This window comes from Eptatretus burgeri, chromosome 7 (genome assembly GCF_056783735.1).
Source record: "Eptatretus burgeri isolate ZD-2024b chromosome 7, Ebu_testis_v1, whole genome shotgun sequence".
Classification (NCBI taxonomy): Eukaryota; Metazoa; Chordata; class Myxini; order Myxiniformes; family Myxinidae; genus Eptatretus; species Eptatretus burgeri.
Genome location: NC_140967.1, coordinates 104,352,139 through 104,369,638, shown reverse-complemented (window position 1 = coordinate 104,369,638; position 17,500 = coordinate 104,352,139). Strand labels below are relative to the sequence as shown.

The following is a 17,500-nucleotide window of genomic DNA, read 5'->3' as shown; positions in this document are numbered from 1 at the left end:
CTGTTTACTTCGTCTTGCATGTGGCATCTTAGTCGGAAAAGTTGATGCTCTTCGGCCACACCTATTGGTACAAGCTTTCCAGCTTCTTCAAGCCCACAGTTAAGTAGTCTGGGTGAAACCACACACACACACACACACACACACACACACACACACACACACACACACACACACACACACACACACACACACACACACACGCCGGTGGACTTTCAGAGAGACCCCATGTGTGCATGCACGAGCCAAGTCATCCCACCCCAGTATACAGTTTGTTGAGGCTGACCCAGTCAGATCTCGGTGGGTCAGAGCCGAGTGGCGTCTTTCACATCTTGGTGTTCTTCATACAGTTTGGAAGTTTGATCTTCTTCCACCCGTTGAAGGTCCATGTGCCACGGGTTGTCTTGTCTGCCGGGAAGTCGAATTTGTCGACTCTGATGAAAGGTGTGCGGCTGATGAGGCGTTAGTTCTGCAATCTGCAGCTTCTGGTTGATTTAGTTGTGGAACGGGTGTGGTGCATGTTGAATGGTTGAATGGCTTTCAAGGCAGCTTGTCGAGAAGCAACTTATTGCCTGACATGATGTGGGGGTATCCCAGTCATAATTATGAGCTCGTGCAGAGGAGTAAGACGAAGGCAGCCTGTAATAATCCTCTAAGAGGAGTTGAGCTGTGTGTCTTCTTCACGTGCACACTTCATCCCCAAGCTAAAACACAATATTCTGCTTCGTATAGATTGATAAGCCCTCCTGGTTGGGGATCTTCTCATTTGAAAAATGAATTCCACAAGCCTTTAGCATACGACTTCACCTAATCAAACTATGAGTTTCCTTACAAGCAACTTCAAATCAGGAGGAAGTCATGAGGCCCATCAGGCCTGTGCAATTGTTGCCAACCTCTAGTTGTTTGTCCATGCTATATCCTTTTTGAAAGCTCAGTGTCAAGTGAGGAAGCGGCACGTACCTTCTTTTTTAAGTCTGGTTCAAACTATGGAAGCTAATGATATGTGGAATGAATTTTTTGTCCTGGCCCTATTCTTCTTCTTCATTTTAATTCTGTCTTCACTTACATTCTAACTTCCACATTATGCTTTGGTCTTTGTTTCCAACTTGAGAGCTGTTTTCCTCTTCACTGTTTTCCCCTAACTGGATATCTTGATGCCTCAACGCAAACACTCCCCATTAACTGCTTCGTCGAACAGAGGGAGATGCCATCGAAATCGGTCTGTCAGAGTGTGAGTCCATGCACACATATACTTTAATATACCGTATACATCGTCCATTCTCCGATATACTGAAATCTATGTACCCCAGCAAGACTCTGCATTGTTATCTCCAAGCTTATTGAAGAAGAAAAAAAAAAGGGCGGATATTGTAATCGGCTCCATCTGTCTGTCTGTCTGTCTGTCCATAGGTCCATCATGCTATCTCCTCCTAAACAGTTGGGCAGACATTCACCAAATTTGGTAGTTATGACCACCATATGGTAAGAAGGTGCAAGAGTAGTCTCATTTTTGGCTCTACCCCCTGTGGCGGGGTCAAAAGGTCAAATACCGAAAAATGTAATTCCGGGCACATTTTAAAACATTTTTCAATGAAACTGTATATACAATCAACATTTGGGGACACATGAAATATGTAACGAGTTTTTGGATTTGACCCCTGGTTCATGCCCCAAGACGTGGGGACTCGGGGTCACAGGGGGTGAAAACGAGGAAGAAAACCTCAAAATTTGATGTCGATTCATTCCTGGTGGAACTATTTGCCATTTTTCAACTTTTCTTTAGGTGGGGATTTACGATGGCACGCCATCGTCTTCGCTCGAGTTGTGTTGGCGTTAGTGTTATGTGTTAGCTCTTTTTGATGTGACGCGTGCTCTCTTTGAGTGTCCTTCATGGCCCGATATCGTGTGTATGAAAACTTCAGCAGTGACACCCATGTGATCATGTATCTTGACCTTTTGGCCAAATCGTCATCATTTGCTGGCTTTGATGAACTTTGTTGATTGTATACTTTTTTTTGTACGGAAAAAAAGAAAATTTGGCAACTTTTCTGGGTCAAGACCTCACATTACCTCTTATAGTATTCCTGTTGTTTTTATAAAGTCCAAACAGCAGTTCAACAAACACAACTGTTTCTGAAAACTTTTGCAAACCCACATGACTGATCCACACTCCAGCTCTTTTGCATGATGGTCCCTGATACTGCCCTGCAAACACCCCCTCCCCCAATACTTTCTCATTGCTCCCCACATGGTGTTACCAAAAGCCATCTGGTCTCTGGGGCGGCACGTTGTTTGCTTGGGATTTACTGATCGCTCGGCCATCAGACATTCCATAGGCAGCCAGGTTAACTCCCGGAGCAAGACGTACACTCCACTCGCTGTGCCAATGCAAACCACAGTTCTGATTGTGATCTCGGGTCTCCTCCGCAAAATTGTCATCACAGTTAGAACCCAACATTAGTACCCCAATAATAACCATATCATACACTGAAACTGGTCACGTGTCTCACTCGTATTCTCTATACTCTTTCTCTCAAATCACAACACATGCATAAAATTAATTTTAATATCATTGGCCGACCACACCGAAGATCATATTTGGATCGTTGTAACCTCTGAGAATGATGAAGTAGTCACATTTTGTTTGGGCATCTTTCAGAGCAGACTTTAGAAAAGGTGCCATCTGTTTATTACGTACGCAGGAGGAATACGAGTCAGTACTTACTTGGTGCAAAGTTTCCACCATATTTGCCTACATAACAAATAAATGACTCTACGCATACCGACCAATATCCCACGTCTGTTATTAGGCTGGCAGACTAATTTCGAGATGCTGTCGAGCTGTGCATCAACTATTTGGAGATGCTTGTGGGTTCTTCCTGCTCTCAGACTGATGTGACAATCATCGATATATATGGAAAAGTGTCTTCGAATAACTTATCACAGAGTTGTTGAATTAAAAAATGCTGCTCGACTAGATTGAGCAACAACGCCTCCAATGAGGAAGCTCAATTTCCTTAGTCACACCTTTGTTGCGTGGAGGTGGTAGGTGAGGATCCCAGCAGAGTGCCGACAAGCGTTTCTGAACTTGATGGAATTGTAAGACTGATCGTGGGACACATGAGCTGATATTTTGGATGTAGCTTGCATGTAGCTTGCATGTACCCTGCATGTACCCACACCCTGCTTGCATGTAGCTCTAGTTGTACAAATCACCTGATTCCGTTTGCCACAAGGTTGCCCATCACCGCGTTTTAGAGCAGCCAGTCGTTTATGTCGGGCCAAGGAATTCCATTGACACCTCGCATTACACCACATGTGTGAGGTTATGCAAATCAACGAAGTTGCCTACTTTATGTATCCCAAGTCGAGGCTCGTGGAAGAGCAAGAACATGGAACAGATCAAAACATAACACAACAAAGGGAGCAGAAGAAAGAAATGGGGGAAGCACACCAACAGCAGGCTTTAGGGACAACATAGAGGGAAACTTGGACAAATGAGGAATGTGGGGAGGAATGAGGACAAGGGGAGGACACAGTTGGTGGACAACATGGATACAGCCGCAAACTCTAAGTCACAGAAATGGAAGGAAAAATGGAAACATGGGAAGAGGTGGGTTATTGGGGATAGAAAAGATCATGGTTTTGGATTGGGGATGATCTGAGATGGTGGTGAACAGCTATCTTGAAGACCTGGAGGGAAGAGTCAGATTGAATAAGATGTGGAAGTTTGTTCCACAGGTCAGAGGAAGGAGGAACAAATGGATGGAGGTGAGCAGTGATCCTGAGATACCTCATTGAACACCTCAGTCCATGTGAGCCTGAACCCCTCGTGGGACACGGTTTGCCGGGTGTAACTTCCAACTCCCACAGGGTTGGTGCATTTTATAAACCACCCGAACGTACACAGCTCATGGTGTTGAGAGTTTAGGTTCAAATCTCATTCAGATTTTCAGTTTTGTCCACCGTTTCCTAATGTCATTGTAATTCATGGAAAGGTACGCCGATGTCTCAAAATGTGTGTGTCTTGTATGTGATCGACGATGAAGCTCTTGCACGGGCATTCGATTATCATGGAGTTTGGTAGGAGGCTTCTCGATATGGAGGGATGGCACGTTGTTGTGAAATGGATCATACATCTAAAAGAGAACAGTGCGATCATAAGCTCACCCATTGGACTATGCAACATATATAGTGTATATACCTTGTACACGTGAACACGATACGTACACATGTACAGAGTGAGTCATAAGACCCAGGACACGGTTTGAGCTGCTTATCATTTTTGTCGAATTATTATTTTATCATCTCGAATTTTTGACTGTCTGCTGTGTTTGCTGTTGAGTACACTTCCAGTGTGAATCGTCTTTTGTTCCCCAAAATATGAAGATTTGATTTTGATAGTGCTGGCTTTCCAAAACTCTCCTCAAAGTCTTATTGCACTCGTTTCATCGTCTTGTTTGTGTTTCTCCTCTTGTGGTGCCTCACCACTGCTACCAGACTCTCTTCCACTGTAAATGGAGTAGTGTCTGCCATCTTGGTTTAATGTATTACTTATATTATCTGACAAAAAAGCAGTACAAATACATGGTATAAACTAGAATGGCCACTCGGTAGAACGCATACCTCCACCAGTATGATTAATTTACGTTTTGTATCCCACTGATAGGCCGGATTTGGATTCTGATCTGAACTAAAATTTAATCATCTTGTTCTTGTCATCCACCATGTTTCGCTCAAATCCATCCACAACTTTTTGAGATATCATGTTCACAAACAAACAGACAGACAGACAGACAGAAGTGAAAACATAACCTCCATCCACCTGCGGTGGCAGAGGTAACAAGCCTTGTATTAAGCAGATAAAACTATGCCCTGGGACTTATGACTCATCCTTTGCATAGGCTTGAGCAAGTTGAGAATTTGGAACTTAACCGGAGAACCAGTTCGGAGGTACACGCTCATGTGAAAGGTTCCACTCCCAATTTTTTTTTTTTAAAACAGCCCCAAAAAGGTGAAAGACTCGAACCTGACAGCTCAGTTACACGTGCGATGAGAGTTACAGCCATGTATTGAGAAGTTTCTGCATGCCTAGGATACAACAACTCGTGGGAGGGTTTTTGTAAATATAACTATAATAACGTTATACAGAATCATAAATATTATCACAGTGACGAACAAACACGCACAGCCTCGAGTGCCACACACGGTGAGTTTATCATAAAGACTTAACATTCACAATATGGCGGTTATACTTTTCATCGGCTGTTTAAAGCATGTACGATGCCTTGTATATATACCAATCGTCAATTTAACTTCTTTTAACCCGAGCTCTGCGAATCGTTAAATTGTTTGTAATTATTTTGTCGTTATAGATATATCGTCTTATTCATCATTGTTTACTCTCTTTATACTTCACCCTGCTCTCCTTTCTCTCACTTCCTCCCTTTCTCCACTTCCCACCCATCCATCAACTGAGACCCTTTCCGTGCTCGCATCACTCATCAACCAGCCATCCTTTACCACCACCACCACCACCACCTTCCTGCCCACCCACAGTCCAGCCCAACGCCCCATATTTACTGTTTAAAGTGATAGCCCTCGCGGACTGGCGTTTTCCTTTCGAATTTGTATTCGTCCCGTTTTTATCAGGCCAATCAGGGATCCGAGAGTGCTCGGAAGATGACCCTGCCCATCCTGAGCATCCAATGCGTTCAATGAGCCAGCTAATCCAAGGCTCCTCACGTGGTTTACAAAGTGATCTCATCTAAACTCGAAAACATGGAGTCCGGATATAGAGCAAGCCCATCCCAAGCTCAAAAACGATGATGAGCCAACATTAATCGAGCTCCAAATGTGTATGATATGACCCATCAATTGCTAAGAAAACAGATGATGATGATGTGACCCATCATAACTCAGAAAGGCAGACGATGTGACCCATCCAATGCTCAGAAAACAGATGATGTGACCCATCATATCTCGGAAAGGTAGATGATGATGTGACCCATCATAACCTGGAAAGTCAGAGGATGATGTGACCCATCCATAGTTAAAATTGCAGACGATGTTCCAACAACCCATCCTGCATTGCTCAGAGAGAAGATGCTCAGTTGGTCTATCCAGATGTTTAAATGCACATGATGATTATCTGGCCCATCCGGAGATCCACACGCACACCATGAAAGCGAGTCGATGAAGCGCTCGTGGCGGAGCGGATGGCGCACGTTCTCCCGATGGTAACAAATGGAGTAAGCGGGACAATCCGGCAGTTCGTTAAAATGAACGGCGGAGAATCGCCAATCGACGCGGGGTTCGCCCTCCAATGGGACCGTTGTCCCCATTGAAGGCGCAGAGGCCTTTCCCAGGGACTCCGGCCGCGGTTCCCCGAATCTGCATAGAGCGCTCAAAGGGCGCTTTTCTCTCGAGCCAAATCACTTGACTGTACAATAACGGGCCGCGGCTTTTGTGGACATGCCGGCGCAGCCCCAAAGGCGTTCCAGAAAGACAGGCCGCCTGATTGTCCGCCGTTGTAAATAACTATTGTTTACGAAGCCATTGAGTTTCAGTGGAGCGCGCATAAAGTTTGAAATGGTAAGGATCGGGTTTTTTTTTTTCTTTCTTTTTTTGGCTTTTTTCATCGTTTCAAAGAATCGCGTGCACATCTCGTTTTAATTGGCATCCGAGCTGAAACGTCCTCACTGCGGTTCCTCTCCAGACATGCCCTCCGTGACCAGCACAGCGTCCTCCATGCGAGCTGTCTATGGAGCGAGCAGGAAAATATGAATGAAGGATGACGATGAGCGTACTTCATAAATATAGATAAGGGACCGTGATTAGCGTATTTCGTCATTGATGACGCCATTACACTAATATAGGGGCATCGCCAGCGACGAAAGAAGTTTGGGAGGGCGTGGTTGGGACACGAGGTTGAGGCCACACCAAGGCGTGTGTAGTCACAATGACGTTATTATAGTGTTTCCTACCACCGCTCCCTCCATACCTGATACAGTAAGCGTTTGCCAGAAAGTTGAGGGTTGTGTGAAATGGGAGTAAGATGTGCACAATTTGTTTACAAATTTATTTCTGCACATGTATGAGTCTGATTGGGTCTAGAACATGTGCAGGAATAAACGAACTGCACGAGGTGTGGAAACATCTTTAGATTCAGTCATGAGTTATTGTCAATTAATGATGAGTTTCCAGTTGATCTGCTTCATGATGAGACATCGGAAGTTACTCGAATTAAAAAAGAAAACCAAACTTACACTTTAGAATAACAAATCTATATCATCATTGATAATAAATTTCACACCAAATTATTTCATAAACGACATGTTTTTCCATTCCACATTGTACCAGTGTCTTCGTGACACAGAAACATTCCCAAGAAATTATTCTATGGTATGGTTACAGGTGAAATAATTATGACTGTGAGAGCAACCGCACACAGCACTGAACTTATCAATAGATCAAAACAACGAGTCAGACGTTTACTATCACACCACTGAACTTATCAATAGATTAAAACAACGAGTCAGACGTTTACTATCACACCACTGAACTTATCAATAGATTAAAACAACGAGTCAGACGTTTACGATCACACCACTGAACTTATCAATAGATTTTTAAAAACTAGTCAGACGTTTACTCCCATACCACTGAACTTTTCAATCGATTAAAAAAACTAGTCAGACGTTTACCATCACACCACTGAACTTATCAATAGATTAAAACGAGTCAGACGTTTACTATCACACCACTGAACTTATCAATAGATTAAAACAACGAGTCAGACGTTTACTATCACACCACTGAACTTATCAATAGATTAAAAAAATAAGTCAGACGTTTACTATCACCCCACTGGACTTGTCAATAGATTAAAACGAGTCAGACGTTTACTCACATACCATTGAACTTATCAATAGATTTCAAAAAACTAGGCAGATGTTTACCATCACACCACTGAACTTATCAATAGATTAAAACAACTATTCAGACGTTTACTAACACACCACTTAACTTATAAATAGATTAAAAAAAAAACTAGTCAGACGTTTACTCACATACCACTGAACTTATCAACAGATTTAAAAAAAACTAGTCAGACGTTTACTAACACACCACTGAACGTATCAATAGATTAAAAAAATAAGTCAGACGTTTACTATCACCCCACTGGACTTGTCAATAGATTAAAACGAGTCAGACGTTTACTATCACACCACTGAACTTATCAATTGATTAAAAAAAACTCGTCAGATGTTTAATAACACACCACTGAACTTATCAATAGATTAAAAAAAATAGTCAGACGTTTACTATCACCCTACTGGACTTGTCAATAGATTAAAACGAGTCAGACGTTTACTATCACACCACTGAACTTATCAATTGATAAAAAAAACTCGTCAGATGTTTACTAACACACCACTGAACTTATAAATAGATTTTTTTTAAACGAGTCAGATGTTTACTAACACACCACTGAACATATCAATAGATTTTTCAAAACCAGTCAGATGTTTATGAACACACCACTGAATTTATCAATAGATTAAAAAAACTAGTCGGACGTTTACTATCACACCACTGAACTTATCTATGGATTAAAACTAGTCAGACGTTTACTAATACAGCACTGAACTTATCAATAGACTAAAATAGCTAGTTAGAAATTTACTAATACAGCCCTGAACTTATCAGTGGACTAAAACAGTTAGTTACACTTTCTAATACAGCACTGAACTTCTCAGTGGACTTAAAACAGTAAGTTACAAGCCGGTAGGTGACATTGGTGATCGCTATATAATTGCATACAAGTCATACAGTTTTTGACGGATCGGGCTGAAAATTTTTGACAAAGAGGTTGATTGTAGTGTGCATAAAAGCGCGGAAGCCGATTTTTGATTTTCGAAAAAAAAATATCTAAAAATATTTTTGGGATTTTTTCAAAAATTTCAAAGTTCTGTTGCTAGGCAACAGTGGCGTCCAAAGCAACGGTGCTCAAAAGCATACAACTCGATCCTGGTTTGAATAGTAAATTTGAATAGTAAGAATATTATGAATGAGATATTTATTTAAATACTGACCTTTATTAAAATAGAAGGATTAAGCATTATCTATCTATAATTCCAGCAAGGAAGTCAGGAACTATAAGTGATCAACAAATGACTCACACTTACACCTGCAATATTGCACATAATATAATTGTAATATACAGTAAAATTCACTTTATTCATTTACATATATGTATGATAAACAAAGACCCACTCACGCCTCTCACCTGGAAATGAAGGGAATAACCAATTAGCTCCCACCTAATCGATTAACCCATGCGGCTAGGATTATATAAATAAATCGACTCCTCCTATGCTCGTCCAACCAAAGAAGTTGCATAAGAAACCAAGAAAGGCTACCCAAGGTAAGGCCTTTGCTGTTTCAAACCCTTCCCAGAGTTCCTCCACAGCTGTGAAGAAGTTCACAGATTGTACATATATGGGAATCCCAATGCTACACACCTCCTCAGCTGCCAGACCAGTTTCATCGCTTGTTGGTGAATCAGTGACTGCGCAGACAGAAATGCAAACCACTGAGGCTCCCAAGCATGTACCACATGTAAATGTCAAAAGTAGTCAACATATATTTGAAAAACGAACACCCACTCACGTCTCTCACCTGTGAATGGAGGGAATAACCAATTTGCTCTCACCTAATCAATTAACCTAGGTGACTAGGATTATAAAAATATATTGACTCCTCCCATGTTCTTTTTGCCAAAGAAGCTGCACAAAGCAACCAAGTTGGGTTGCATGCAATAAAATACAGTCCAGTATAGTTTAGTATAACAGTCATTTTGCACTCTTTCAATCGATGATTTAAGGAAGATGGCATGCTCTACTTGGTAAACAAAGTGCTGCTGTTAAGCTTTAATTGGCCATATCATGCAGCAGCCTGTTTCAACACTGAATTGTAGAGCCAGTGATTTTCCATTTCCAAAAAAATTAATTCCATTTCAGAAAATTACAACGGCACTCTTCGATGTCGCGATGTCACCAGATATGCCTCCACCCACATTGTTACATCATTATACATTACTTGCACCAAGTTTTATTTAAATCTCTAAACTCAGTTTCAAAATATTAAGTAATTCTGGCTGCCAGACCATGCATCCGATCAGGTTGAATTTTAAAACTTATATTCCACATGACTTCTAGATCATAACTGTGACATTTCACATCGATTGATGAAACGGTTCTCAAGAGAATGATTAAAAAAAAAAAAATATATATATATATATATTTGTTGAAACCAATATGGCTGCAAGATCATTTGACCTATTAATTATTTGTGAGCACACTGGTATCCCCAAGGTTTGGGAAACATGTGGGTGAAGTTTCTCCTCGATCTGTGAAGCCGTTCTGGAGAAAATTTTAAAATGTTTATTATGTGAAAACAATATGGCTGCCAAACCACATGACTGATGACATCGTCTTTTTTTCTCCAATAACAATTTTGCCCAAGACGATTTGTTTCGCATTGGGAGTACTTCATTTGTGCCAAATTTCAATCTTTTCCATGGAGCGGTTTCAGAGAAACAGAGATCCAAAGTTTTTCCATTTTTTCCAACATGGCTGCCACACCACGTCACCTAAAACATAATTATCATAAAAACATTCTACATGAGTAGTCACACCTACGGTGGAAGTTTTGTGTCAATCGGATAAGCGGTTACAGAGAAAAATGGCATGGACGTACATGCGGATGGATGGATGGACAACCCGAAAACATAATGCTACCGGCGACTTTGTTACCGGAGGCATATTCAATTCAGTTTCATCTTCCCTTTGGACCTTTTCCCCAGACTCTTCCAGGGGAGTGGGTCCAAGGGGGCAGCACAACCGCCCAGATGAATGTCTCCATCCCTCTTTTTCATCCATGCAAACGTATTTGAACTGGACGGTGTAGTTCACCACCAGGGCGATGCAGAAATGCAGGGAAGAACAAAATTTTTGTTTTTGATGTTTTTGATCAATTTAGCACTCTCACCTGTAGTTCCACGATTTTCTAATGTGGGGCCTTGTGTTTACATTCAACTTGCCAGGGCAAAGTGATCTTTTTATCCAGGTTTTCCAGCAATGGGCATTTTGTTGTTACAGGGTAAATATGCATCGACCAAACCATGTTCTGAATAGCACGATCGATCGTTATTCATTATAACCAGTGCTTTCCTTACCCTGAGATCCGACTGTATATGGAAACATGCAATACGGTACTTAAAATATGCACTGTAGCACTCACCAATGTACACCATCTGTAAATGATAAATGTTTACCACTTTCAACCACTGTACACCATCCATAAACGACAAAAACAGACAGACACTTCTCCAATCATACCGCCATCAAATCTACAAACACCCACTTCCTTTAGAAGTGATGGTGCCTGTGCAAGATCACGTGACATGCCATTCTCTCCGGTTACGTGATCCTCCATGACCAGGACCGAAGCTCCACTTTCTGACTTCTGTTTACAGATATTTTCATTTGCAGACAATTTTGTGTTCCCTCCCCCCCCCCCCCACTGGAATCGTGGATTCGAGTTACTTAACATCAGTACAGTTACTGCACACCAAATTTCAACTTTCTATCACACACAGAACGTACTAAACATTTTTTTTAATTATCAGTCAGTAGGTCAGAGGATAATAAGAGCTTTATATTTATGACAGACACATTCACACTCCGGTAGCAAATCACTTGTAAAGGGCTCAAATGTTTGACTTGGAATACATGGTCAAACTTCAGATGCACCTGAGTTTTAACTGGTTGTGTGACATCAGGCAATCACTATGACGCAATAAATTCATTATCACATCAAGCACAGGACTGGCAGGATGGCTTGGAGGTATGCACACTTGTGTCTAAGCCGTCTCGTCTGGGTTTGAATCCCGACTCAGCGACTAACTATCATCCCAATGTTTTACAGTCACGGAGATTCATCAGTGTGTGCCACTGCCATCTCCTCAGATGGCTGTTAAGCTGGGCTGGTGGACTGCCGGCATTAGTTGGTGGACGTTAAATATCCAACGGTGTCCTTTGCGAAGAGTAGACGATCTATCGCCGTCACCCCAAACAAGTTCCAAATTCCTTCCACAGCTACTGCTGAGAAGGCGATGGCAAAGTACCCAGTCAAGAAACTGCTTTAAAACCTTGCCAAGAAACTGCTTCGGCAGTATTGAACCTGCCTTTGGGCAGAACACCAGAATATGAATCGGGCACAGGAGAAAAATCATGTCTTCCACGTACACAAATAACCAAATGACATTTACAACGCAAGATTGAAATTGCTGTTTCATGCTATCTCATGAAGAAAAAGACAATTTTTTTTTAATGTGACCTTTAATATTGAGATCAAACGTCCCAGTGGGTTGACCTCTCATGCAGGTGGAGGCATATCCATCGATACACTCACGTCAATTTCTCTTTTCTCGTTTTTATTTTTGGAACAGTTGTACAAATTTCCACTGTCATGGAAATACCTCATAAAGAAACTCAACTCTTGATATAATGACTGTTCAGGCTTGACTAAGTGAATTTACAGTTACATGTTGATTATTATTATCTTTGAGGGACGTAAACTTCATATACTACTGCTAGCCAATACTTCCCTGAAAGGGGAACCCAAACGCAATTGTTTTTTTTTTTCTGAAAACCATTGAAAATCATTAATCACGGTCGAATTTAAAGAGAAATAAATTTTTGAATTTTCTTTTTGCCAATCACAAAGTACCGAAAAAAGGCTGAAAGTGTCGATTTTCATTTTTTGCCGGTGACATCACACCTGGAACCCACCTGTATCGAATGGTGGCTCACATAGAGAATGTGCATGTCGGACTCGGATTTCGATCCTGATTCCACCGTCATTGGCAACTCTGAAGGTTCTCAATATGTTGAAACTTATCGTTGGGATTTTTGAAGAGACTATTGGAGACAAAACTGGTGATGGAAACGCTTTCGGAGAATTGTGGAGCCGAATCGTTTCGAGCCTTGTCCGAGTGAGTCAGACGAAGATGGCGACCATGGAGGAGTTAGTGAAGATTAAAACGCCGGCCACATGTTAACTCCAGATTGGTAGGTTTTGTTTTTCCGTTCATAAGGGATTTTGTATTGATTAATTGATTGATAAATCAGTTATACTACTCCACGAGAAATATGGCACAGCACAGACACGACACAGCACATACACAGACACGACATGGACACGACACGAACACAGCACAGACACGGCACGGACACAACAAGGCATGGCCATGACATGGATACAGCTCAGACATGACACCACGCAGATATGACATGGACTCGGCACGTACACAGACACGGCACGACACAGCATGGACATGTCACATTCAGATACCATGGACAAAATTGGTGATGACTGCTTTGACCCAACGTCATCGGCTGACCACGTGTCTTGTATGTTGCGGGATCATCCTGTTTCATATTTTCCGAGGACGCCATTTGTGTCTGTGGTTGTGGCATTTCCATGCTGTGTCGTGTCCGGATCATGTCTGTGTCATGTTTATGCTGTGGTGCTGTGCCGCATCGATGTTCTGCCCCAGTGGAGGGTGGAGTAGTGCTAGGGGGGAGGGGGATGTGGGTTGGTGATGGGTCTTGTAGGGTGATGGTGGAGGTGGTAGTAGTCGCCCATGTTCATATGCTGGTAGCTGGGTAGAGATAGTTTTACAATTTTGAGCGACGGCTGTTTCTTCGTCTTAATCATGGGGATAGCATCTTCTCTCAATCCTGGTGATAATCACAAGATCCAGCCATCTCTGTTGTTTCATAACGTGCTCTTTAAAATGCTCCGAGCACATAAGCGAACATTTTCTCGGCCTGATCCACATTCAGGTATTTTGGACAAACCTCGTCCAATTTCTGGCAAACTTAGGATCTTTCAGTTGTTGGTGTGGCACAAAACCATCTCGGTTTGTATTGCGATACAAGCACCAAGGACGCATCCACTTGGAATATTTGTGAATAATCGAAAATTATTCGCTATGTGAGCTAAATCGTACCACGATGTAACCGATGGGTAATACGGATCTGGCGGTTGACTTCCAGGTGCGACGTCATGGCTAAGTGTGAAGTAGAAGACTTTGACTTTTAATCGCAAAATTAGTTGCTTTATAAATCGCAAATCGGGAAAAGACAGAAGCCTGGTGTTGCTTTAGCGGCTAGGGTGGCTGACTTGGGATCTCAGGGTCCTGAGTTTGAGTCCCTGTTGGCAGCTGAATGAACACCAGGTGGGGTTGACTCAGCCTGTCATCCTTCTAAGGTCAGTGAAATGAGTACCAGTGTACTGGTAATAGCGGTATTGCATCAGCGGCACAGCTGCGCCCCCAGCCAATGATGCAACCCGCAGCCTTGTGCTGCGTACGAGGGAGGAGGAGGAGGAGGAGGAGGAGGAGGAGGAGGAGGAGGAGGAAAAAGACACATCATACCTATTTTGTAGGGTATCAAGGGATAGATTAGCGTCGAGGTGACGTGAGCGTTTGGGTTCCCCTTTAAGCTCGTGTTTCCATCTTCAATTCATGTGCTGAAAAAAAGAATATGTTTGACTGACAATTCGTTAGACGTTAGATTCTTCTCCAGTGTATGTGTACTTCTTGTGTCACTATTGTCACTCACATAAGAGGTAGCCACATTATTGACGGTTCAAGACAAGAATAATCACTGGAACTGTTTTCGAATCGAAAGCCTGTCTTCCCAACCCATAACTTCTCATCCCCACTTTGTCCTCTCTGACAGGCTGCTCTCTGAAGCTTTACAGCATGTGAGCTTTCTAATTGATAAGGTAGTAAGTTCTCGGCTTGCCATTGCATCCCTTACTGCGTTTGGATCCGATGGTATCAGTGCTTGCGCTTTTCAATCATGCTTTGCAGGACTGAAATCTCCTGTAACTCTTTGCTTCAGCAGATCCCCATCGACTCCATGTCCTCCTTCTGCATTGAAAGTAGCAAATGACACTGATCATGCTTTGCAGGACTGAAATCTCCTGTAACTCTTTGCTTCAGCAGATCCCCATCGACTCCATGTCCTCCTTCTGCATTGAAAGTAGCAAATGACACTGATACGTGTCAAAAACCGAGGCAGTAAGACAGATAATCTGAAATGGAGACCTGCATGCCAGACGCTTTGCCACCATTGGCAAAGTTATATTTACAATCCATAGTTATTTCGGAACGAGGCATTCCTCTTCTCACTCTTGATTGTGACTGTGAGCTAGTTTGTTTCAAATCCTGGTTGCTCACTCCAGGACGTGGTTTTTTGTTCACTCTATGGATGCTCTTAACCACAAGACTGTCCATGAGAAGTAAAGCGGGATATACCACAAATAATTGCCATTAATAGTGTGATTTTAAAAAACCAACTTGATTTGAACCTGCATGTGAGATAATCAACCCAGTTTACTTCTCAGGGGTTCAAATATAGATCTTTCTTGATGGACATCTTTGTTTAATGTAATATTATTAATGATGATAATGAATATAATAACGAGAGCGAGAATTGCTTTGCAACACATGTCCTAGACCGATGATGTTGTCTAAGTATAAAAAGGGCATAACTCTGTGAAAAATTGATGAAACGACCTGAAACTTGAACTTGTTCTGTAACTTATCAGAAGAAAGCCATGGACCAAGTGTCAGTCAAATATGTTAAATGGTATGGAAAAAAGTCTGAAAAACCACAGGTGGCATGGACGGACAGACGGACAGCAAACCTATCGTCTCCTCTGGTGAAACCATAAAGATAATACTCAAAGATAATAAAAATGCTAGATTTAGAAAATGCCATGGATTTAGATTTTTTTCCTCATTATGCCATGATAAGCAAGGTATGATTGATCATGATGACATGCTTTGTGCAAATTATGATACCCTGAAGAATCTCCCAAATAATACCCATTTCAAAGGTGTGCCTATTTGCCACCACATTTCAATACTGTTTATTGTTCTACCACTAATATGAAAAAACATCTAATTTGCATTATTCCCTACTGGAGGCTGGTATCCATCATAACAGAGCCAAAGATGCAATTATCTTCTTGCTTTATGCCAATCACATTCATATTCTAGATTACGGTTAATTCCACTTGTTTGATAGTGTCAATCAGATAGTTTTCAACTTCATGGAGTTCCGTGTTACAGCGTGAGCACAATGCAGTTAAAGTTAAGACAGGTGTCCGAACTCCGTACCTTGACAATGCTTGCCTTTGAGTGCAGCTGCTGGTATGAAGCTCTTTTTCCTCAAATCATTAGTCACAACCTCATTACCTCTGCCACCGAAGGTGGATGGAGGTTATGTTTTCACCCCTGTTTGTTTGTCTGTGGGCACAATATCTCAAAAAGGTTTATGGACGGTTCGGACGAAACTTTGACAGGTTGGGTATGACAAGGAAGAATTGAGTAGATTTTCATGAAGATCCGGATTCGAGAGTTTTTAAAGTGCTTTTTTAAGAGACAGCACAGCTGTTAACATAAAGGTGGCACACTCATTGTTGTGTCACCTTTTCTGCGAAGTACCAGGATGACAGTTTATACCTGGATTTGATGAAGGAGCACGAACATGAGATGAAATGTCCTACAAGTTGATATCCATCCTTCACTCCCTGCAGCAGTCGATGAAGATGAGATGATAAAAAGTGAAACGAGGAATGAAGAAAAACAAAGGATCATTTCAATAAGGGTCTCCTTTGGAACTGGATGATTATGGCACCGCTCCTGACCAGTGCTCATGAGTAAATGGACATCATTAAAGTATTAAGAATTAAGAAATTTTGTTTTCATGATCACTGTAATCCTCGATATTTATTCCAGTAAGCTGCCCTGCCCTGGACCCTATCTTCAACATGGATCCCAGCTGCTGAAGACGGAGGCAGAGACATTGGAGCAGGAATGTTAATAAAGACTGGTCTCACACAAAAAGAGAAACTGCGATTGTGTACCGCACTCAATGGTGGCAGTTCAGTGGCGACCTCTTGACCTTTGTTTGCATGCCAGATTAATACTGTGGGATTGGATGAGGGAAGGGAGATGCAATGGAAGGCAGAAAGGAGACTGGGCATGAGGAAAGACAAAGCTGAAATTTGAAGAGACGAGAAAGTGAAGCGGTAGAGAGTGTTTGGGAAGCTACAGTAACAGTTTAGGATAATGGATACGATGGAGATAGCAAATGCAGAAAGGCAAGGAATCCTAATAATGATTTGTTTTAAGTCGTGCAAACAGGCTAAAGAGAACAGACAACTCCGCGTGCGACGAGGTGGTACGACAAGGGATCATATTATTAAATGATGGAAACACTGGGGGTGGGAAACATATGAACACCCTTGCTCATGATCCAGGGAACCGGGATTCAAATCCCATTTACCATATGTTTGTCCATTGTCTACTAATGCCCTTGTAATTCATGTAAAAGTACACTGATGTCCACCAATG

The 17,500-nt window shown here is 42.0% G+C and overlaps 1 long non-coding RNA gene across 5 annotated transcripts in view; it reads left to right on the top strand.

Annotated features, from left to right (window-relative positions):
* LOC147023989 (uncharacterized) overlaps positions 1–17,500 on the top strand; it is a 205,912-nt gene that overhangs the window by 18,653 nt on the left and 169,759 nt on the right. Inside the window, exon 1 of one of the 5 annotated variants that reach the window (XR_015060499.1) lies at positions 12,710–13,136. The exons of the other annotated variants lie outside the window; for them this stretch is intronic. This is a non-coding gene — a long non-coding RNA (uncharacterized LOC147023989). Of the gene's footprint in view, positions 1–12,709; positions 13,137–17,500 lie in introns of those variants that run through there. 5 annotated transcript variants of the gene reach the window in all.